Here is a 17,934-nt window from a genome sequence, read left to right as displayed (position 1 = left end):
TTTCTTATGCTTATCTTAGCTACCATAGGGCGACAGGCAAAGTCGACCCTGGACAGGTTAACAGTCTGTCCCAGTGCTAACATAACCATTCATACTCACATTCACACCTATGGGCAATTTAGAATCACAAATTAATCTAAACCCACTAACCGCACATCTTTGGAGCTGGAGTACCCAAAGAGAACCCACGTAGACATGGGTAGAAAATAAAATTTGATCTAAATATTCTCTTTACTGTATTTTACGACTTGAAAAATGAACTCCCACCTCATAGACACAATCCTGTCACTACATTATCAACGTAAGTGTCAACAGTACCTTTTTTTACTCCAAAACACAGGCCTTGAGAATGGTCAATGACCCCTGCCATCCTCCATGTGTAGTCCCCTACAGTTTGGTGTGTTTGCTGCAGATTGCTGTCTGTCTGTGAGTGAAATCTGTCACAAAGAAGGTTCTGTAGCAAAGACCTCCTGTGGCTGCTTTGGTCAGCAGCAGATTGTCACAGTCACCTGTAGTTTGCATGGAAGATGATGACTTATATGTAGACTCTTGGTAAATATCCGCCTTCAAAGTAGTGAAACTTGAAAATGCGTGATGCAAACTGGAAGGTACAATTTGTGGCCTGCTGGCTGCAGCTGACAAATTTCAAACGAAGCGACTTTTACTTTGTTTCTGGCTTGCGTCGCTTTTCTCACACTTTCACGACTGCTTGGCGAGTAGATGGCGGGTTTTTACAGACCAGTCAACGTCTTGCAAGCACACTACTGGCAATTATGGCAACCTGCTAGGGACCAAAGAAAATGTATGGACAGTGATAGTACAACATTGCTAGCTAAAACACAGCTGCCAGGAGGTTATTGACCAGTCTGACTGAGGTCCTGGGTCACTGATGTCATTTTATCTGTAATCCATTAACTGATGAAAGATAACCCTATTTTTGTGCTACTGTAACGATAATGTAATGAAATGCTAACTCGATTCAGACTTTTAGAGGCAAAACGACATGTTGCACACCTTCTTGTTACAGTTTCTAAATTGGTTTGAACTGCCAGCTCTGGTCAAAAGCTCCCGCTGTTAACTTGCTGCCATGTGTGGTTGAGATAATGTGGCTGTAGTTACTGACTGAGACGATTTTTTCCTCCGGACATACACGCTCTCACTGGACTAGTGATTATTGCCAGACTTAATTTCCTCTGCCAGAGAACATTTCTCTCTATACACACACAAGCACTGTCCATATTCTCCTTCCTCTCTCTCTCTCTCTCTCTCTCTCTCTCTCTCTCTCTCTCTCTCTCTCTCTCTCTCTCTCACTCACTCACTCACTCACTCACTCACTCACTCACTCACTCACACACACACACACACACACACACAAATGTTACATGCATGCAGTGTCAAGCATTCCTCTACACATCGCTCACCTTAAACACAAAGATACTGAGGTTTCTCCCAGAGCACCTGGAGAACACTGGAGGAGAAATGAATCGAATTTGATGATGGTGGAGTAACTGCGATTATGGTTATATGTCTTTGTTATGGCATACTGAAAAGAAGAAAGAAAGAAAAAACAATACAGCTGGACTGTAAGAGGGGTGTTAATTTCTCTCTACTGTTCCCTTTTGTTGCGTCGTCTTTGATCTCCTACGCCTTTGCTCCCATCATCCATCTGATGCGCTCCTTTTTAATCCTCGTCACCATCTGCCCGCCTGCTCCGAGTGTCAAAGAGAGGTCATGTTCATGAAATCAGGTTCAGTTCTAGTGAGAAAGTATGAACCTACTGTAGGTTTAATACAATGTGAGCGAACAGTTCAGCCCGTGGGAAGCACATTGGCCACGTTACTCCCGCTGCTGTCTGTGCTTCTCGTTCCACCCACCGCTTCAATGCAGTATGACAGCATGATTCCTACATTTACCAAGTAATATCCTGTATGTCCCTCTTTGCGTTTAGATGGTTTGCTGAAGCACAAAACAGAAGGTTATTTCAACATAGTCCATCTAGCATACCTAATCAAATATGTTCAATGAGGTCTGCCATCTGAGTTGCAGTGAACAATAAATGACCAACGACCAAAGAAAATACCAGCTAAAAGACCTTACATTAGCCTTAAGGTAGTGAGTACAGGCATACAACTACTGTATCTGTATTACATGGATATTTTTTTGAAGGGCTGAGATGAGGCACACATACACACACACACACACACACACACACACACACACACACACACACACACACACACACACACACACACACACACACACATATATGTATATATATATATATATATATATCACACTGGCAGTGAAGAGACTGCCAGCTGTGATGAATGGCTTTCAATCAGACAAAAAAATGGGTTCGCACACCTGTTGAAAAGAGTTTAGTCAGATAGGGCTTGTTCAGAAGAAAGGGTATTTGGATTGTAAAATTCATTACAAACTGATGAGATGGAATGGCACTTGAAATATGTCTTTGAGGTAATTTGTATTCACCTGAGATGAAAGTTAAATTTCATTTGTGTTTGAAAGTTGTTGAGGTGAATGAGCACTTTGGTGAAATGCCATCAATTTGTAGAATTTAAAAGTGGTCGACTGAAGTTATATCAGCATTTATTTTATTACATCACACTGCATTTACTCTTGATTGTTATTTTCTAGCCAGACAACAGTGGATTAAATAAGCAGCAGTTTAGAAAGATATCAACGTTAGTGGTTTACTGGTACATTATGCATTGATGGTTTTGCTAGCTTTAAATCACATACCAGTCATTTGTATCTTTTACTGTTATAGGTGACTGCACTCTATAATGTCCAAGTACCACAAAAAGGAAGGTAACAGCAACAGATCTGCAAAGTATCTCTGTGACACAACTTATAGCTTTTCATCATTTTCATTTTGCTCGAGTTAAAAACGTGTGTAGCAGGTTACACATCTGTAACAGCTAGGGATGGGAACTGTGAGAATAAGATAGGGATAAGAATTTAGCGATTGTGATTTCTGGTAACAAGCCACGCAGACATCACTTATTGGTTTGATTCTCTTATCGGTTCTTATTGGGTTTTCATTGACTCCGAAAGTGACTGGCATTGCTAAGCAACATATCAAAGACATTAAATTGATGCAAATTAATTGCAAGCTGTGGGTCAAATGGTTGAAGGTATTTCCACTCTTTGTTGTGATCAGTGTTGGGGTCGTTACTCAAAAAGTAATTATAGCACATATTACACAAAATGCTTTCCTTAAAAGTATTGCAGTATGTCACTCGCCAACAGCACAAAGCAAAGATGAAAACCAGCACAAAGAGATTTCAAAGTGATCGCCACGGTGATTGTACTTTAGAAATATGAACAGGTAGAAGCAGAGGCTGCAGCCTGACTGCTTATCAGTTTGTTACCTGATGAAGTTCATGGTCTGGGTCGGCATCTGGGTCAGCATTCACTCAGCTTTAGTCACTCTAGGTTCTTGGCTAGCTTAGCATTAGCATGCAGATGCTTGCTAAGAGCTGGAGTTGTGTTAGCAGAATAATGCAGCTGTTTCTGTCCTGGATGCAGTTTCCGCTTTGCTATCTCTCATCTTTTTGTCCTATAAAAATGAAATTTATGTCCATATCCATGCTGTAGACTGCACAACTTCCTCCTGCAAACAAACTGAAATTAGCAGATTGTAATGCAAGTGCAAGTGGAACTAATAATTGGGATCAATTGACAAGCAGGCTAACAACTCCAGTTGGGAGTCTGAGTCTCGATTCCCAACCCTTATAATAGCTGTCAGGTTTCCTGATGTCTCTGAGTGTCTTTTGCATATAAACAAAGCTATGTGGTCATAGTTATGTTTGGATCAACGTGAACCAGATAGACAAGAATGTGTTTGTGTTTTCTTGGTCTTGCACCACATTGTCACTCATGTGTATGATGCTGATTTAATTCGGTCAAACAGCCAGAAAGTCCAAAATATACAAGAATAAACAAACGGAAAAAAATCAAAGCAAACACATGATTTGATAAGAGGAACTAAACGGCAGAATTCACTGTCACGCTCTTGCTATTGCTGTAAGTGTCCATTTCATGCTATGGAAGAAGCACTGTTAAACCAGTCCAAAGCCGGTTATCCTGACAAGGACAGGTATGCTTGCTGGTGGACTGCAAGGGAAGCAATCCCACTCCTTCTGCAGCCAGCACTTAATGCATGTCCAACTATACTGCACAGAGTCAGCACTGTGATATGCTTTTTCCTGCCCTTAGACAAAAGGATTTCTGTATTACTTAACACTTTATCATTTCGTTGAAATTTAAAGCTTTTCTTAAAGTTTGAAAATTTATTGTATGCGTTTACAGGCATTATGTGGATATGATATAACGATGTACAGCAATGTTAATGTAGTGCTTTCTACTTGTGATTAGAAAAGAAAAGGTTAAAAAAAAAGCTTTCTATGTACTCCTGAATTCCTGTCATTGACTGTAGTGGCGTAAAACTTAGCACAAGTTGTTTAAAGCCTTATTGCATTAAATATTAAAATACATAGTCATTGTGTGATTACAGATTATAAATTAATGTAAAAGATGTAAATATTATTTAGTATTGTACATAAAATTTTTTAAAAAAGGAGGCTGACCTGCTTCACTTTAGATGTAGAAATAACAGTCATTAACAGCTATTCAAATAGCCTCCCACTTTGGGACACACAGCATAACCCACCATAGCATAACACAGCATAACCCACCAGGACCGAGTGAGACTTATTACCAGGAATACAGACAAACAGGGTGGGGTGTTCCCAAAGCACCCTTCACCGGATCCCCAGAGGGATGCAGTCAAAGTTTGTCTCCAAGTCAACAGAACACATGTAGAGGAAGAGATGGTCTTGTTGTTCATGAGTGAAAGATGAACAAAGCGGGACATTTACCTGAAAGAATTAGATCAAGAATACAAGTGTTTTAAATTAGCTTCTTTCAAAGAATTGCTGGGCTTTGCCTTAGTGATAAGGTGAGATGCTGGGCCATTTAAGAGGGACTAAGTAGAGTCAACACTCCTCCACAATGGAAGGAGCCAGCTAAGTTGGCTGGAGCATCTGACTAGGATGCGTCCTGGCTGAGGTATTTCCCTGAGAAGGCCCCCAGGGAAGACCCAGGATATGTTGGAGAGTTACATATTTCGACTATCTTGGGAAGGCCTTCAAAAGAGCTGGAGAAGGAGGCAGAGGAGAAGGAAGTCTAGAATTCTCTCCTTAGACTGCTGCCCTCAATAAGCAGTAGAAAATGGATGGATGGATGATTACAGATGTGATGGATAACATTTTAAACTGCTGAATCCCAATATTAGATGGAGCAGGCTACCATATTTAGAAATCCTCACCCAGTGTGCCTGCAAGGTTGTGGCAGGTGAGAAATTATGAGATAGGATAATTATTATCCTATCTCAGATTGTTGTCTTGACAGAACCAGTGAGGGCTGGGGGTAGTGGTGGTGAAATCCCAACGTCATAGCCAAATCACATACTGCTAGAAGTCAGCACTGAATGGGGGACAGGTTATGCCCTTTCACCCTTGGGTGTTCTGCTATGTGGAACTGTAGCCCTATCTGGTCCAGATAATAGTACTTTACTGCATTACTCCAAGAAATGACCCGAGGTTAAATATCAAAGCCACAAAGGCCTCATCTCAGTTAGTTTCTCACATGTGAGCAGGTTTATTTGATAATCTGAGAGGGTTTGTTCCTTTTTATGCTTTTGTGGTTGCAATTTAAGGTGATAAATCAATACAGTGCAAAAGTAATTCAAAAGAATAAATCAATGATTTTCATAACGACAGCGTAATACATAATCTACAAATATTCTACCTTTAAACCTCAATTCCATGTGCAACTCAATATTGTTTCATTCGCTTCCCCTCAAAGACTGGCACATTATCCAAAGCCATTACCAACCTCTTTCCAATTCAAGCTTACTTTGCCCCAAAGTGGAATAAAACACGATTAATGATTTCAATTACTCTGACCCTGCTTGCCGTTTACAGTGCCTGAAGTCTGGGTGAGAGAGCTGCGCTGCATAAAAGCTGATGGTGAAGGACATTTACTAGGGGAGTGATTCAGTGAGGAGGCTGGCAGTTTGTGCTGGCTCATCAGAGGGGGAACAGAACTTCTCTTTGTGCTGGAGGCTCCCCATTGCTCAGCATGGAAACCACATTGTTGAATCACACTGCTGATGCTGCTGGTCTGCCAGTCTTTCTTTCTTTCTTTTTTTTCTTTTTCAGTCTCAGCATGGGATACCTGAGATTTGACAGATTGGTCTCATGATAAACAACAAAAACTGTTTAAAATATAAAATGTATACATACTGTATTGTGGGGAACTAGGAATATATTTAGACTGAAGTATCATGCCACAGTGCTGGCGATCGGTTCAGGGTGTACCCCGTCTGAGCTGAATAAATGCTAAAGAAAATGTATCACAGAGGTGAGGATGGGTGATTGATGTGACTACTTGAATGCAAGAACATGGACTTCTTAACCTTCAGCCTTGTGCGCAGCAACATAATTCCAAGTTTCTGCTTCTAGCAGGAACAATGAACAGCAAAATATTCAGGAGAATTTAATCCATTGTCACTTATTCTTTATTTTCATTTAACACACTAATTGTTGTTATCCTCCTTAAGAGAAAATGTTTGGGATAATCCTAACATGGCAGCAACACAAGCAAAAGATGACTAAATAGACACAAAAAACATTTTTTATTCTACCAGGAATGAATGCTTCTCAAATTAATACATCGAGTGACCAAAACACCAATTGTATGCAATTCTGCTTTTCATCTGCAGGCTGTGAAAGCAAGAATAAGCTGGCTTTGCCCATTTGCCATGAAAAAAAAAGAAACTTTACAGAGTTACAGCGTCCAAGGTCGATTTCATAGATTATCTATTTTATGGGAAAATGTTGTCACAAATCTAGGTTTTGTAGTTTAAAAAAATAAATAATTTGTTTAAAAAGTTTGAAACATAGTGAACTATTTGCTGCATGAAGCATTCAGCGTATGATAAGATGAAGCGATGTGACGGTAGAAGGAATGTGACACTTTCAATTGAGAGGAGAGAGACGACAAAAAGGGGCTGTCTTGCCCAAGGTCTAAAGATTCCCTTTAACAATAAACTTAGCTCTGGATAGGTTTTTTTTCCCCAAATTACCTGAACTCCTTTAAAGGTTTTTAGGGAATGTAGTACCTGATAACAGAACATAACCACTGGGATTGCCATCAGACCTCAACTACATTTTAATCTATCCAGCGCTAGTAACACAGTAAAAATGTAGCTGCCAAATACAACTAATATGCTGCCTACATGCATCAGTAATTCTCTGGTGTTGCTCTGCTTTAGGGGTACAGGCAAGGACAACATTTGGCACAATTTTGCGTGCTTGCAAACTCAGTTGTAGTCAACAGAAAGGGACGCAAAGGTCAAATTCTTTGTGTGTAGACTACGGCTACAGAGAACAACTTTTGATGCCGATGTCCTGTACTAATCACTGGAACATTTCCGCATCTCGGGTCAGCTTAGCATATACTGTACACACCATGTGTAGAATACCCAAGTACGCCTGATTGGGAAAAAATTACAATAAGCCTCTTCCAAATGCATACGAATACTGTACATTTGACAAATGTAGCGAACTCTGAGCTCAAACGGAGCCGAGTAACTGCAAAAGCACCTTTAAAATCTTCATGCTACGCCCTGCGACCCTGATTCTGTCAGAACACTGGGCGTCAAAGGAGACAGTGACCCAGCTCAGTTGTCATGTTCTTAGAATCCAAACTTGTCATTCGGTGTGGTGTTAAGTATCATGTACTGAGCAATTATTACGACAAGAAAGAAGCATGTGTCTCTCTTCAAGCTACACTTCAAAGCACTCCAGTCGCCTTTGAAGTCATAGCGTGCCAATGCCTAGGTGCAACAGATAGAAAGCAATCCCATTTGTATATAATTCCTCCTTTTCATATCCCCACCGCTGAGCAAATAGGAGGGGAAGAAAAGATAGAAATACAAAACAAAACATGTTAAGTGGATTCCTTCATCGCCTGTAATCTCTGCTCGCTGTTGAAATGCCTCTGGAACTCGGCGGTGAGCTCGGACAGTAACAATGTCCTTTTCAGCGGGCGATGAAAGAGCTTCAAGTCATTCCCTATTCTCTGTGGGACTTTGGGCCCCTTATCCACTTATTCAAATCAGTATAAACGGCAGTGTGTCATATTAGCAAGCTGAGAAAAAGAACTGAAAAATGCTTTGATATGTGTGGAAACAAAAGTGAAAAAGACTAGCAGAGAGGGCAGAGTGAGCACACAGGCCCAATGCACTGATCCTAGCTGGGCTGCTTTGTGACATTCCTGCACCGGCAGAGGTTACAGGCAGCCAGTGTGTGTCTGGCAGACTTTTACGTTCAGCTCTTCACACTCGGACACCTCCCACCACATATAGGGAAAGGAATTCTGGAGTGTCTATCAGGCAGACTGGGCCCCAGATTGACACAGTCAACTTGGAGTGACAGATGATGTGAGGAAAGGGAGAGGGTGGGGGCTCTGGGAGTAGCATGAGGAGGCTGCAAATGTCAGCACCATATCCATCATCCCAACATATTAGTGAATGCAAGAACTATGGAGAATAATTGTTAATTAGCTGGGGCATGAACTAGCCTTGAAAGAAACCCAGAACATTCCAAGGTCTTCCCACCCTCTCTTTTGCTTTTATGCTCCCCCCCCCCCCCACCCCCCCCAGCACTTCCCCAGTGGTCCTATCTCTCCTTTTACAGAAGGGAGGATAGCCGTGACCCTTTCTCACCCAGCCGTCCCATTTTATCATTTGAAAAGACAAAAGAAGAGGGTAGAGGGACTGGAGGTAGGAGAGGGTACGGGGGGGAGGCCATTCAGAGTTCTGAGAATGTTGCTAAACAGGATTAGATTTAGTTGGAAGAGAGGTAAACAGTAGCATGCTGCATGGGGGGGCAGTAGGAGTTTGCTCGAATGGGGCTGGGTGCCGAAGACAATGGTTAGATTAGCCATCTGTGGGGCTTCTGGTGCCCGGCGTCATTAACAGGCTTAGGGCCTCACAGTAACACCAGACACCCTCTTCCCCTCCATGCATTAAGCATCAAGGCTTGTGAGCCTTGTGTGTGCATTTGTCGGGATGGCTGGGTGACAGAATGAGCTAGCTGTGACATGGTGATGTCTGAAGAAGCTCATAATTGCATATATAAACACGCATGCACACATCCACACATGAATAAGTGCACTAATGTGTGTTTTTGCACATTTGCTTGAATACATAAGCCCAGTGCACCCCACCAACCAGTCCCTACCCACCCATTCCTGCACCCCTGGTCCCCAGTTCAGGGGAGCAGAGTTTGACATTTGCTTTGTCTCCTTTTTTTTTTGTCTCCTGAGTAGATCGGTGCCTATTTGCATATCACTGCAGTTCAGTTGAAGGACACACATGGCTATCACCCGAACCTTTTTCAAGTATCTTTTCCACAGAACAGAGAGGAGAGATAGAGAAGCACAACATCTAGTGTCTTCATATATGGTGTTTACGTTGCTTTTATAGCTATATAAGCAAATCTGATGAGCACTCGCTTTCCCAAAAGTGGGGCTGAACATTCCTTGCAGCTCGCACTGTGCGTTCTCTGTCACTGTCATTTAATTATTGATTACTGAGCCCTGTTTCCTGCTTGATTCATTGTTTTTTTTTATCACTGTCTTTTTAGATTAATTGTGTATGGGTTTACTGCAACATCACACCAGTGGGAAATTGAAACACTTTGAGAGAATAAGATGAAAAACTGATAATATAATAATAAGTTAACTTGTCACAGTGACTGTAAATCATTCATCACTGCACAGGAAACAGCTCTGTGCAGACTCATTAGGGCATGCAACCCCCTCCCCAGCTCCCGTTGAGTGTTTACACCAATATAAACGTATGGCTCACTGTATGGAGTGTGAATGCATGCGGTGTGAAATAACAGTGGCACAATTGCAATGATAATCTGAATTGGGTTCATTAAAATGCTTGTTATGCAACATGTCATCATGTCATGGAAACGAAAGTAAAAGCTTGATCTATTTGAACCTACTGTACCTGATTAAGGTGATCATTGAAATCTCATCTTTTACAGTTATTCAAATATCCTCATGGTTTTTTATGCACGCAGTCTGCACCAATGGAGCCTTTTTCCTTGATGATATCAAGATTTCTTTCAAGTCGTGTTAGCTGTTCAAGATGCCATGTTAAATAATTTTCATTCAATTCAATAAATCGGATTTACTTAATAAGAAAATTACTTATAGCTGAAGATTACTTAATAGGTTCAAGGCTGGTTGGGCTGGAACTCTCCCTTTATGCTTAGCAACAAGATAACTAGGTGTGTATGTGTGTCTTGCTTTGTAAGTGCCATTGTCAGCTCACCTTGTAATCGTCCCTGACATCTTCATTCTCAATTGCAGAAAATGTTGGCCTAAATAGCAGGCCGATAATCGATTTTTTTTGGTGTGACTGTAACAGAAGCACAGGAACTGGCAGATTATGTAAGACTGCAGGAGGATGTTATAGCTACTAAAACTACACTCAAAAAAGTCAACTAAGGCAGTTGTTTGATTAATTCAATAGACATTTGTCTATTTAACATGAACATATTGAGTTTAGGTTTTTAAATCATTATCAGTTGTTGGTTTAACATAAAATAACAAAAAGTTTAATGAACTAGATTTGCATTCTTCAGTTCAATTAAATGTAATTATTTTAAATCAACAACTCTAAAACCGATGCCTAGTGCGCATGCTCAAACTTCCCAAAAGTGAAGAGGCGGGAACGCGGAGAAGTTATATGTGTTCAGTGGACTGCCATTTCCCTCTGCGGAATCTTCCACAATACAGGTAAGTAATAAATAACTCAAAATATCTTAGTCAAACGAAGTTGTTTTGTCCATTAATTGTTTAACAATGTTTTTAATTCCAAATGTGTAAGTTGTCATTAGACAGCGGGAGTGGAGCAAATACAGTGAAAATCTGGTATTAGACGGTGCCAATCGGTACCGTCTAATACCTGATTTATAATCCGCTCTGGGTATATTTATACTATTATTAGCATTTCCACTTCATTGTTTTTCTTTCTTTTTTTTTACCCGTTTTTGCAGTTAGTCTTATAGTGTTTTTAGCGGTTATTGATATGTTTAATTCAATATTTAACACGTTTGTAATTCACTTTCAAAGTAAATGAAGTTAGCTAAAGCTAGTATGGTTGTCTCATTGAACTTCTACCTAGCTCTGTTAGCATTCACTTTGGTTTTAAATGACGGTTATTGCAAGACATGGTCTTTGTTCACTTTTTTTATTATCATTTGCATTTTTTCTTTCTTTCTCTCTCCTTTTATTTTAAGCATTCGGCCTCTCACAGTAATGCAAGTTAAACTAGCATGCGCGATTTGCTAAATATTAGCTGTGTCCAAATTCAGGGGCTGCATCCTTCGAATTGACTTGATGCTAGTGCATGGGAAAAAGAGCATAAACACGAGGTCAGAGGAAAAGGCAATGGCGGATAGTTATGAAAATTGCCTGTGGGACCTTTACCGCAACTACTAGCATCTTTATTGCATAGTGTGAAACACTGCTATTACATTTGGCAACAGATTGGATATTTATCTGTGAATTTTATATTGCAAGAGGTATTTATATGTATTTGTATTTTTTTTATACATTTGCAACAAAGTAAAAAAAAATCCACTGTGGAATTTTTATAAAATAATTTTTTCTGTTTTCTTTACCATAGTAACACCACAAAGAAAGCTGACCCCTTTTTCTGATTGTTTGTGCCTCCTCTTTAATACATGGTAAGCCTTTTACCATCATATATTTTTTATGATAGTTTTATGATTTAATCAAAGTGAAAAAAAGGTGCCAATAAAACTATCCTTAAAACTGCTTTTCTTTTTTTCTTTCAGTGACTTGTATGTGGCAGTGCAAGCGTTGTTCCATCAGGGAGAGTAGTAGGTACAATTATTGAAACACTGTACAGGGCTCGCAAAATGGCTAGCCCGACGTCCCAGGGCTAGCGATTTTTCCAGTCGGGCTACCAAAATCTATCTCTGCCCTGCCCATCGAGCTATTGTAGGAAGGAAAAATATATGTCAATGCTTTTGCATTCTTTCGGAAATGTAGCTGGGTAATTATGTCATTGGCATCGGTGAGCCACTGTCAATATGTGACATATTGAAATCGCGTTTGAATTTGCGCTTGTTTTTTGCTTTCACTTTGCAATCGCGCGACCTGTGTATAGAGAGCGACAGCACTGATCTGTGAGTGATGATAATTTGTGCACCAATTCCTCTGACATCGTCTTATCAATCGTTAGCTTACTATGCAAACATGACAAGTGAAATCTCCCGCAGCTTAAACATGTGAGAGGTTGATCGCGCAGACAATCGCTGAGTGTTATGTGAGTGCGTGTGTAAAAGCAGCAGGATATTAATTGTAGTTCTGCTTAGCCAAATAAGACAGGTCAGGGTGAAGAAGTGACAGCCAAAGAAAAGCTTACCACAAAACGGAAAAGTTATGACAAATCAGACTATAAGGCAAAAAGAAAGTGCAGCTTTATGGTTTCATGGACAAAAGAATTTCTGTGGCTGCAACATGACGAGCTATATAACCGGGGCTGCACATAAGTGGTCCGAAGGTGCGTATTTGCTGTCAAAATAAAAAACGCGCACAAGATAAGAAGTTGCAACGCGTGTTTGCATACATAAGATTTTCTGGAGGAGGACATATTTGTTTAGAACTCTTAAATATGTCGAAGAAGCTCCTTTAAGCAATTACTTTGGTTTTCCTCCACCTCCAAAGAAATGTCAGAAGGAGTCCGAACCACAAAAGAAGCGCGTATTCTCGCAAAAGTGATTGCAGGAGGTGAGCTGGCTTCAAACAAATGATGAACACACAGATGTGGTGCAGAATGTGCCGTGAAAATCCCACTCTAGCGGACAAAAACAGTGCCTTTTATATGGATGCAAACGTGCGTTGCAACTTCTTATCTGTTGCGCGTCTTTTATTTTGACAGCGAATGCGCACATGCGGACCACTTATGTGCACCCGTGTAAATAACATAATGTTCTGCCGGGTGTGTTGTTGGTTTTCCCTTGATTTCTGAGTTGACAAGCGCCTTTGTTACTGGGACCAGTCATTTTAAGAAAGGCCCCCATTAGAAATGGATTATTGCTCAGTCTGCAATATCTTTCCCAGAACAAACACCAATTGCAAATAATATACTAAAAATAAACCTGAAAAATCTGTTTAGAACAGCATACTGTGTTGCAAAGAGTGAACTACCACTGGTGCAATTTAGCAGTCTTTGCAAACTTCAAAAAGCAAATGGCCTAGATCTTGGTTCCACTTGCCTCTTACTTGTGACTTTAGTGGAAATTTCAAATTCAGTATCTGACACAGACTGATTCATGTCCTACACAGACAGCACTGATGTCTGCATGGTCTTCTAAAAGCAGCTTTAGTCAGCTTAGATGTGAAGTGAGTGAAATATACAGTTGCGTTTTTAATCAATGTATTTGTTCTCTATTGCAGATTGACAAGGAGTTTCTGTGAATCACCACAAAGCCTCTGCTATCTACTTTCTTTGCCGAGCTTGACCAATACGCGCCACGCTTAATGGAAATCTTTCTGACCAAAGGAGGGACACGTGGAAAGAAAATAAGAGGTCTCATGCTTGCCATCTCCAAGGTTTGTATTAGGATTGAGTAGACTTTGTCATAGGCAGCAAAAATAACTTTTATTTGGAGATGAAGTTGTCAATTTTGTTTCGGCTTAACAAGTGGTACATGCCAGGTTCTAACCTAAAGAATAATTATGCAAGTTAACTGATTACCCTAGCTTTAAGAAAAACAGACTGGTTTTGGCTCATATTATCTCCTCCTCCTCTCCAGCATGACAACATCCATACCAGACGAGCATGCATCTTGAAGTCTTTGTGCATCCACCTAAACGAAGACTATGAGAAGTTAATAAAGGAGTACTTGGTGAGCCATTGTGACAGCATGTTGTCTGTAACATTCTCATACAAATTGTGACGTTGCCTCAAATGCAAATCATTAAAATTAAAATTTTGAGATTAGCAACAAGACACCTGGTATTGGGGAAAGGATGTCTTGAATACCAAACAGTATTAAGCGTTGCAATAAAGAATTTCTGGAATTTGGTATTGGAAGGAAAGAAATTTATGCCTACTTAAACTTGATACACAAACATACAATGCATTTAACATGCATCAAGACTATATTGCTTTTGAATCTGTACTTGGATTAAAACAAGTCCTGTTGTTTTTTCATTGTTATGGTCATCAGTATTTGTAAATAGAAATGTCTATGAACTTTGAGCTGTTTAGTACTAACACTTCTATACCTGTTTTATTTTAGCAGCTGAGTTAGCCTTTTCTCGAGTCCTGTCCCCCTAAGTTACTCTTGCTACGTCCGACAAACAAATGGTTTCCTCTGCGCACCAATGGGTACCCGAATGTGCGAGCAGACATGCTTCATAATGTTCGGTACATTTACCTGGGAATGGGGCCATACACACTGTTTAATCCATTCACGTTGTTTTTGACTTTGTGAATGGAAAGAACACAACTCCTCCAGACACAATCTCTCGGCGTATCGGTGGGCACACCGCTTCTCCATCTTGCTTGAGGTTAATGTTTGTCAGACACAGTAACGGTTGCTATAATGTGTAATTGGACAATGGCCCTTTCGGGGGAGGGGCCGGTGAGAGGTCAATTATGCCACCTCTTTTGACATGAGAGGTGTATTTTATAATTTATGTATTGGAGTAATTACTAACAACTACTTTAGTGGTGTAATTTTCTGTTTATTACTTTGACTACTTGGATTTTATGAACAGCATAGAAACAGTTGTTTAAACAATCTCTTAAATTTTACTTTGTTGTCTTATACTTTTTCATGTAGGATACGGACAGCGAGGCAAAAAGCTGCATGGAGCAAACTGTGATGGGGGTGTACGTCATCCAGAAGGAGGGTGCTGAACCTGAAGATGACCCAGAGGACGTTGGTGTCGTGATTGAGGGTGTGGAGGCTAACACTGATTTGGGTAACATTGCACAAGCATGTGCTCTGTTGTTTGGACTCATATACCGTTTGAACCTGAGCTACCCACCAGAACTTAAATGCACCTTTGAAGTCCTCCAGAAGATACTTTTAAATCTTGATGGACAAAAGCTGTCTTCAAAGGTACAGTTTCTGAAAAACAAGCTTATGGAGTGAGAGCACTTGAAAATGACTGATAGGTCTTGAATGGTTCATTGGTGCAATGGTGATTTCCAATATATAATGTTAATATTTGAGTTGTTTATATTTTTTTTCTTTCATTTAAAACATTTTTTTTAAGTTTTTGGATTCTCTCTGTTGGGCAATTCACCTTTTATACAGCACTGCAGATGATTTTTGTTTGTCCTTATATAGATGGCTCAAAATGGATCAGAAGTACTGACAGAAGTACTATGTTGTGTTTATGTATCAAGGTCCTGTAAAGTTTAAGACCACTGCCACCTGTTAAGTTCACTGTATTATTGTTTCCATTTTGCTTGCTAGCATGTTTTAAAACACAGCAAAACTATATTGCTAGCTGTGGAGGACTGCAACCAAAATTAAAAAAATAAATACAGAAATATAAAAATTGGTCAAACTAATAATTATTTCAATGAGATACACCAAACAAATATAGATTTTCATCACCTATGGAATTTTTTGTTGTTGTTGTATTGCCCCCAAAATATTTCTAATTATTTTATTTTATTTTTCCAAATTCACACAATTCGATTTTGTCACATGTTTTAACTTGCCAAGTGGGAGATGTATTTTTATCTTTTAGTTTAATTTTTTAAAATGCAGTCGATATATTGAGCAAATTTTGCATCTGTTTTTAGTTGTGGAAGCTTTGGTTTCAACATATTACCTATGTAAATAAGTATTCTAACATTTTACCTTTTGAAGTGGCATAATGCTTGCAGGTGTACAAAAATGGTAAGCTTTTATATTGTCCACTAAATCCAGTTAATAAAGATAATGTTATCATAATCTGATTGTGACTTTTTTTGTAAAGTAGTGGGTTTCTAAATGTGTAACAAATGTAAACAAATCTAATTGAAATAATTTGGTTGAAATGAGTGAAATCATTGCCTTGATTAACAAAGTAGTTGTTGAAACAACAAGATTTAATTCTGTTTTCCTAAACTTTTTAAATTGTGTAGAATGAATTAAAACAAATTTCACTCTACATACTTAAATAAATCACTTCAAATCAATGTAAGTATAGTATGTTGATCCAACGTAATCTGATTACATTAAACCACCAAATGCTAAATGTGTTGGTTTGACATGATCGAAAAGGGTTTATTGTACTTGGTTAAATTGTGTGCAAAAAGGGTGCCATGATTAAATTGTGTTCATCCAACAACAGATTTTTTTGAGTGTACACTAAAGAAAAGCCAAATGAGTAAAAGCATGAAATAAAAAACAATAACTAACCTTTGAGGGAAAAAAAAGGCAGAAATTGTATTTCTGTAATTCCAAAACAAAAGGAAAAAAAATACACAAAAAAAGAGAAAAATCTTTAGTTTTGGGGTTTGTTGATTTGTTTTACATGGTCAGCAAAGCCTGTCAGAAGAAAGTGTTGATGCTTTTTATTCACTGAGAGCGGGATAAATTATGGTTGGGTGTTGTTTTGCTTTAATTTGTTACTGTTCGTATGTTCTTAAATTATAAATCTATCAAATACCACCCACACCATGATAACAGAAGCTAACTAGAATAGACTAGAATAACCACTTTATTGTCACTCTGAGCATACACGCGCTGGACTGCACAATCTAAATCTAAAGGGTATTAAAATATACAAAAGAATGGAATATGTATACAAATAAGAATGCAATAGAGTTTTGTCTATATAGATTATTATTAGTAACTAGTTAAATTCATTGTAACAAAGCAAACCATACAGCAGCTGTGGTTAGGACACATAGGTGTAGTCGATCATGGCCATAATCACAAGATCCCAAACCTTTCGGGATTTGCTTACCTGGATGATTGAGCATGCATCAAGACATAATCACAATCATTTTAATATTACATTATCATATCATATTGAGGGCATACATAAAAAATGTATTTAAAGTCACTGGTATTTGTCCATTATCATAGATCATGTATACTGTTATTCCCCTCCTGCATTTTAAGCGCCGCACATGAGCCCATTCTTTTGACACTTAGGCTCCATGAAACCAGCCCCCTCCCCCCCAGTAGGCCATTAACTACATGATTTGCTTCTGTTCATTTTAAACTGGAGGGGATCTGTTTGCTTTGGACTGATTAGCACCATTGTCTCGATTAGACTTCCTGATGGAGCCACGCAAACTCAAGTGGCACTTTATGATGACGCCCATGTGCAAACGAGATCCCGATTAATGGATCATACAATTGTTCATTAGCACTCCACCTGCCAGAGCAGAGCTTGAAAAATGCAAATTGGTTGTTGTTTTTTCTCCCCTCCCCCAATAACCTTTCAAGTGCTGTTTGAAGTGCAGATAGGCTATTAGTAACATTTGGGTGTGAGTAACTGGTTTAGGGTGAAGGTTCAGCTCAAATCCACTTCCACAGAAAAGCGCTTATTCCGGTGAAATAAATAAATAAATACAGGAAAGGGGAAAAAAAGGAGCTCTTCGTTCCGTGATTCTGGGAATTTATTTCAACAGATACTCAGTTCAGATGAATGTATTCAGATGTTCCTCAGAAGAATCCAATAAAATTATTGGACATTTGTCTTCCACTACATCTGTCTATTTCTATTACACTTTCTTCTACACTCTTCCGAGTATAAGCTAAAGTATAAGCATAT

The 17,934-nt window shown here is 39.3% G+C and overlaps 1 long non-coding RNA gene across 3 annotated transcripts; it reads left to right on the top strand.

Annotated features, from left to right (window-relative positions):
- The first annotated feature begins 10,592 nt into the window (after window positions 1-10,592).
- LOC145420464 (uncharacterized) lies at window positions 10,593-16,118 on the top strand. Of its 3 annotated transcripts, XR_013901780.1 has the most exons (5): window positions 10,593-10,905; window positions 11,798-11,858; window positions 11,970-13,752; window positions 13,956-14,048; window positions 14,991-16,118. It is a non-coding gene; the product is annotated as an uncharacterized LOC145420464 (long non-coding RNA). The 3 variants fall into 3 exon arrangements; XR_013901779.1 differs by having other exon boundaries at window positions 11,798-13,752; XR_013901778.1 differs by having other exon boundaries at window positions 10,593-11,858.
- Window positions 16,119-17,934: the final 1,816 nt, after the last annotated feature.

The sequence above is a fragment of the Astatotilapia calliptera genome, chromosome 15 (assembly GCF_964374335.1).
Source record: "Astatotilapia calliptera chromosome 15, fAstCal68.1, whole genome shotgun sequence".
Lineage (NCBI taxonomy): Eukaryota > Metazoa > Chordata > Actinopteri > Cichliformes > Cichlidae > Astatotilapia > Astatotilapia calliptera.
This window is presented reverse-complemented; position numbering and strand designations above follow the sequence as displayed.